The following is a 6,864-nucleotide window of genomic DNA, read 5'->3' on the forward strand; positions in this document are numbered from 1 at the left end:
CGACTTGCATGTTTACAGGAGCTCCTTCTTCATGAAAGACTCCTGTGCAGCATAGAGGAGCTGGTCACAAGCCCATTCTTATAATTTCCCACTTGCTAAGCTTTCCATTCAGAAATAATATTTCGGTCAGATGGAAATTAGTCACAATCCTGAAAGGAGGGAAAGTCATCTCCAATCTCATACCTCTCGATGTCCCATCTGTAGAACAGCACTGATGCATGATTCTACCTTAGCAGGCAGAAGCAGCTTTTAGGCAAAGAAAGAAACAACAAAATATACTGCAAACTATATTTATTGGCTTTCAACCACACAATGAGACAAATCGGGTACAATTTTGTCTTTTAAAAAGCATTTAGATGGGTAAGATGGGTATAGAGGGATATGGGCCAAATGCGGGCAATTGGGACTAGCTTTGGGGTTTAAAAAAAGGGTGGCATGGACAAGTTGAGTCGAAGGGCCTGTTTCCATGCTGAAAACCTCAATGACTCTATGAAATGAAACGTTTCAATGATGAAGACAGAAGGTCCCTCTTAATTAAAAAATATGTCTGAGCCATAGAAACATGAAATTCTCAGGTTTAATATTTGGTCTGTGCCATTAGCTAAGAGCATTTGCTTCTACTCCAATCACTCGCCATTGATCCCAAATCAATGTGTATGCATGTAGACATTAACTGATGATTGGAACCATATAAATTGTGATGATCCCTATGATCTAATAGCTTGTTGTCAACTCATGCTGGCTCACAAATGACCAGGAGACAACTGGTGTTACTTTTCTGTCTCGTACTGCATTGTTGAAGGTGCTGTCTTCGGATGATTCCGTTAAATGAAAACCACATTTGAATTTTCCAGTGGTTCAAAGGAATGTAAAACTTTCCATCAGATTATCTGAAATCTTCTGCTGTCCTGGCCAACATTCTACCTCAGCCAGCACCAGTAAAAATAGATTAAAAGGTCATCTCATTTTCTCATTCCAACAGGCTGATTTCAGAAGAGGAAAGAAGATTGCCTTAAAAAAACTATAAGAATTCATGTGTGAATTTATTCATGTCTTTCTCTGTCCCTGGTAGATGAAATCTGTTTCCCAGCACTGTTCATGCCAATGAAGATGGGGCAGGTATTTACTCCAAAGGCTCGTTTGTATTTTCATCCATCAGGATCAGCAGGCTTCTTCCGCCTAACACAGGCACCATCAGTTATCAGCCTCCCGCCTCTGGGCAGCAGCACTGTATCCTTCACAGCACATTGCTGATTTGTATTAAAGCAAGAGAGTAAAACACCTAAAAAGGTTTATTGTTGCTGTAAAAGGTCAGGTTATTGGTCAGGATTATTGTGTGCCATGCTGGTCACACAATATTATTGCCCTTGAGAGTAAAAATGAAGATGACCCCAGTATCAAGAATTTCAGTTTTGAGTAAAGGTTAAGGGGGCTGTAGTTAACTTTGTGCTATCATGTTAAACAGGTAACAGCGAATCACCAGATTAAAAGGACATCTCATTTGATGTTTATCGGACTTGATTTGTGCAAAAATAACTTTGTTTTATTGCAACAATGCTTCCTCCAAGTAATTAGTTATGAAAACTTTGAGGTAGGATGCTGACTAAAATATAAACTCATTCTTACCCCTAATTCATTCTTTTCAGTCTGCTTACCTTAACCATGCTATTCAGAGGATGTCTGTTCTGAATCTCTTGAACCCAAGAGTAACCTTGCCAATAACTCCAGCTATTGAGGGTAATCCCACTTCCAGAGAAGATGAAACAATGGTGAACAAACTGATACCTGATCCACCCATCATAAATCAGACATGGACAGGTAGTGAGGGCAGGCCAGAGGAGGAATATTGATTGAGTCAGGATTCTGAAGATATGAAGACCTTCATTAAACCCCTTATTTTGCCTCTTGTCCAAAGATGCTGACTCTTGTTAGGGTACAGATTCCATGCATACCTAGAATTGTCTGACACCTTGTACAGTTGGATACTATTAATGTGGAAGTCTAAACAGTGAGTGCCAGCAGACTGTTTCGCTGTGGAAAGCATCAAATTCAAACCTCATCCTGTTTTCACCTTACAGTCAGACACATAATCTTTGATGAAGCAATCCAGAGTGGGAACTTGGCTGGTTTGCTTTCCCCTCCCTCCCCCAGGATAATTAAACCAATTGCCCACCCACCGACTCAGCTGGGATCATTGCTCTGTAACTTTAGTTCAATTCATAGCACGTCTCAGTAGTGATAAGAGACATCAGGATTCAGGGAAGAGTAAATTTAGAAGTGTATGACACCAGTGCGAAATGCAAATTCTTTGTATCTGTCTTCACAACACAGAAAGCATTCCGGAAACTGTGAAACCAAAGATGTTGTAAAAAATAAGGAACTTAAAGGAATGAGTAAAGATATGGTACACAAAAAAGTGTAAGACAATCCTCTGGATCTGATGGCCACATTCTAGGGTTTTTAAAGAGATGGTTACAGATATACTGAAAGCATTTTATCCTCCAGAATTCCCTGCATTTTAGAATGTTGCCTGTGTATTGGAAAAATATAACTAAACTTGCTATTCAAAAAAGGAGTGAGAAAGAGAACAGGATACTATAAGCCAGTTAGCCTGACATCAATATTAGGGAAAATGCTGGAACTTATTATTAGGGACACAGCATCAGGGCACTTGGAAAATCATAGTGTGAATGGATAGTGTGAACATAGATTTATCAAAGGAAAATTATTTCTGATAAATTTATCAGATTTTTTTTGAGGTATTAACTAGCAGGATAGATGAGGGGAATCAATGTATTGTGATGATACTGTGTCTTTAGAACAAAGAATAAAGAAAATTACAGCACAGGAACAGGCCCTTCGGCCCTCCAAGCCTGCACCGACCATGCTGCCCAACTTAACTAAAACCCCCTACCCTTCCGGGGACCATATCCCTCTATTCCCATCCTATTCATGTACTTGTCAAGACGCTTCTTAAAAGCCACTACCGTATCCGCTTCCACTACCTCCCCTGGCAACGAGTTCCAGGCACCCACTACTCTCTGTGTAAAAAATCTGCCTCGTACATCTCCTTTAAACCTCGCCCCTTGCACCTTAAACCTATGCCCCCTAGTAATTGTCTCTTCCACCCTGGGAAAAAGCTTCTGACTATCCACTCTGTCCATGCCTCTCATAATCTTGTAGACTTCTATCAGGTCTCCCATTAACCTCCGTCGCTCCAGGGAAAACAAACCAAGTTTCTCCAATCTCTCCTCATAGCTAATGCCCTCCATACCAGGCAACATCCTGGTAAATCTTTTCTGTATCCTCTCCAAAGCCTCCACATCCTTCTGGTAGTGTGGCGACCAGAATTGAACATTATATTCCAAGTGTGGCCTAACTAAGGTTCCATACAGCTGCAACATGACTTGCCAATTTTTAAACTCAATACCCCAGCCGATGAAGGCAAGCATGCCATATGCTTTCTTGACTACCTTCTTCACCTGCATTGCCACTTTCAGTGACCTGTGTACCTGTACACCCAGATTCCTTTGCCTATCAATACTCTTTAAGAGTTCTGCCATTTACTGTATATTTCCTATCTGTATTGGACCTTCCAAAATGCATTACCTCACATTTGTCTGGATTAAACTCCATCTGCCATCTCTCCGCCCAAGTCTCCAACTGATCTATATCCTGCTGTATCCTCTGATGGTCCTCATCGCTATCCGCAAATCCACCAACCTTTGTGTCGTCCGCAAACTTACTAATCAATCCAGTTACATTTTCCTCCAAATCATTTGTATATATTACAAACAGCAAAGGTCCCACCACTGATCCCTGAGGAACACCACTTGTCACAGCCCTCCATTCAGAAACGCACCCTTCCACTGCTACCGTCTGTCTTCTTTGACCGAGCCAGTTTTGTATCCACCTTGCTAGCTCACCTCTGATTCCATGCGACTTCACCTTCTGCACCAGTCTGCCATGAGGGACCTTGTCAAAGGCCTTACTGAAGTCCATGGAGACAACATCCACTGCCCTACCCTCATCAATCATCTTCATCACTTCCTCGAAAAACTCAATCAAGTTCGTGAGACACGACCCCCCCTTCACAAAACCATGTTGCCTCTCACTAATACGTCCACTTATTTCCAAGTGGGAATAAATCCTGTCTCGAAGAATCCTCTCCAATAATTTACCTACCACTGATGTAAGGTTCACCGGCCTGTAATTACCTGGATTATTCTTGTTACCCTTCTTAAACAAAGGAACAACATTGGCTATTCTCCAATCCTCTGGGACCTCCCCTGTGGCCAGTGAGGATACAAAGATTTCTCTCAAGGCCCCAGCAATTTCCTCCCTTGCCTCTCTCAGTATTCTGGGGTATATCCCATCAGGCCCTGGGGACTTGTCTACCTTAATGTTTCTCAAGAACCCCCAATGTCTCCTCCTTTTTGATCTCAACATGACTCAAACTATCTACACATCCTTTCCCAGACTCATCATCCACCAAGTCCTTCTCTTTGGTGAATACTGACACAAAGTACTCATTTAATACCGCACCCATTTCCTCTGGCTCCACGCATAGATTCCCTCCCTTGTCCTTGAGTGGGCCAACCCTCTCCCTGGCTACCCTCTTGCTCTTTATATATGTATAAAAAGCCTTGGGATTTTCCTTAATCCTGCTGGCCAATTATTTTTTGTGACCCCTTTTAACCCTTCTTACTCCTTGCTTAAGTTTCTTTCTACTTCCTTGTATTCCACACTTGCTTCGTGTATTCCCAGCCTCCTAACTTTGACACATGCTTCCTTTTTCCCTTTGACTCGGCTCACAATATCTCTTGTTATCCAATGTTCCCAAAACTTGCCATACTTATCCTTCATCCTTACAGGAATGTGCCGGTCCTGAATCCCTATCAACTTACACTTGAAAGCCTCCCACATGCCAGATGTCGATTTGCCCTCAAACATCTTCCCCCAATCTACATTCTTCAGTTCCTGCCTAATATTGTTGTAATTAGCCTTCCCCCAATTTAGCACCTTAACTTGAGGACTGCACTTATCTTTATCCATCAGTACCTTAAAGCTTACTGAATTGTGATCACTGTTCCCGAACTGCTCCCCTACTGAAACACCGACCACCTGGCCGGGCTCATTCCTCAATACCAGGTCCAGTATGGCCCCTTCCCTAGTTGGACTATCTACATACTGTTTCAGGAAACCCTCCTGGATGCTCCTTACAAACTCTGCCCCATCCACGCCCCTAGCACGAAGTGAGTCCCAGTCAATATAGGGGAAATTAAAATCTCCCACCACAACAACCCTGTTACTTTTACACCTTGCCAAAACCTGCCTACATATCTGTTCCTCAATCTCCCACTGGCAGTTGGGTGGCCTATAGTAAACCCCCAACATTGTGACTACACCTTTCCTACTCCTGAGCTGTACCCATATTGAGCCCTCCGGGGTGTCCTCCTGGAGTACAGCTGTGATATTCTCCTTAACCAGTAGTAAGAAATGTATTTGTCATGTTTCTTGTGAAGGGACTGTTTTATACTTCAGCTCTGATTATGGTGTCTATTCTCGATGGCCGGTAGCAGGAAGAAGAAGAATTGCGCCTAGTTATTGGGCTGTTTGAATTAATGCAGTTCTGGTTTTTTGAGTTGCTCTAAGTTAATTTGATTTCATTTATTTGGGGGGAAAAAAGAGGTCCCTCGGGTTTCAGAGTAGGATTTAATTAGGTTGATTAACATATGTGTGCCATAAGCTAATGGGAGGAGCTAAGCTTGCAGAGAGACAGGCGGGCAGTTTCTGTTTGAATTTGAAAGGAGCAGCTCTTTCTCACTTCCTCTGTCTCCCCCTCTGGAGACTGAAGTCTGGGACCTGTTAGAAAATAGGCAGTTGTCTGCTGGGGTCTGCAAAAGGCGAGAGGTGTTTTCTCCCTTTCTTTCTCTGGAGTTCTGCTGTTTGAAGCTGGTCAATTTGAAATTGAAATGTTAGAAGTGCAAATGTGTAAACTATGAGAATAGCAGCAAAAAGGACAGATGAGTTTGCATTGGTTTGGGAATCAGGATGGTTTTTGACAACAGTTTCAATTTGTGAAGGATAGAAACTGGGGAAAGAGAAATTCTCAGGTGGTAAAGGCAAAGGAGATTGTAAAGATAGTTTACCTCATGTTAAAAAGGAAACACATGCGATTGAAAGAGAAATAAAAAGCCTTAGATGTTTTCATTGTAATAAAGTTGGAGACATGGATTCACATTGTTGGTGGCTTAAGGAAAGCATTGGAAAGACAGATGTGGTAAAACAGGATAAGTCAGTGGGTTTGTTAGAGTGGTGAAGGAAACCATAGTTGAAGCTAATGAGGTGCAAAAGAATGTGTAGCTTGGTCAGGGATTGGTTGATAAGCAAATACCAGATCTCTTTAAAGAATTTACTTGTGTGGGTAAGGTTTATTTGTGTATACTAGGAGGAGTAGGTAAAGGAGTTAAGATTTTAAGAGATATAGAGCAAGTCAATCTTTAATGGTGAGAGATGATGAGATATGTAGTTCAGAAGGAGTATTACCAGAAAAGATGGTAATATGTGGAATTCCTGATGAAAAGAGTAGTGTTCCATTATATACAGTGAGGTGAGAGAATCCTGTGAGGAGTGGTGGCAGCTGTAATAGAGAAATTATCTTGTCCAGGAATACTGTTTATCCTGGGTAATGATATAGCTGGGTCACAGGTGGGAGTGATGCCTACCGTGGTTGAAAAGTCAGTGGAAAATCAAACAATGGAGGTGTTGCAGAAAGCATATCCTGGGATTTTTCCTGAGTTAAAATCATAACAACAAAATTGAGCTTGGACTTGGAATCGAAGCAGGATCAAGGATTGATGG

This window comes from Mustelus asterias, chromosome 9 (genome assembly GCF_964213995.1).
Source record: "Mustelus asterias chromosome 9, sMusAst1.hap1.1, whole genome shotgun sequence".
Classification (NCBI taxonomy): Eukaryota; Metazoa; Chordata; class Chondrichthyes; order Carcharhiniformes; family Triakidae; genus Mustelus; species Mustelus asterias.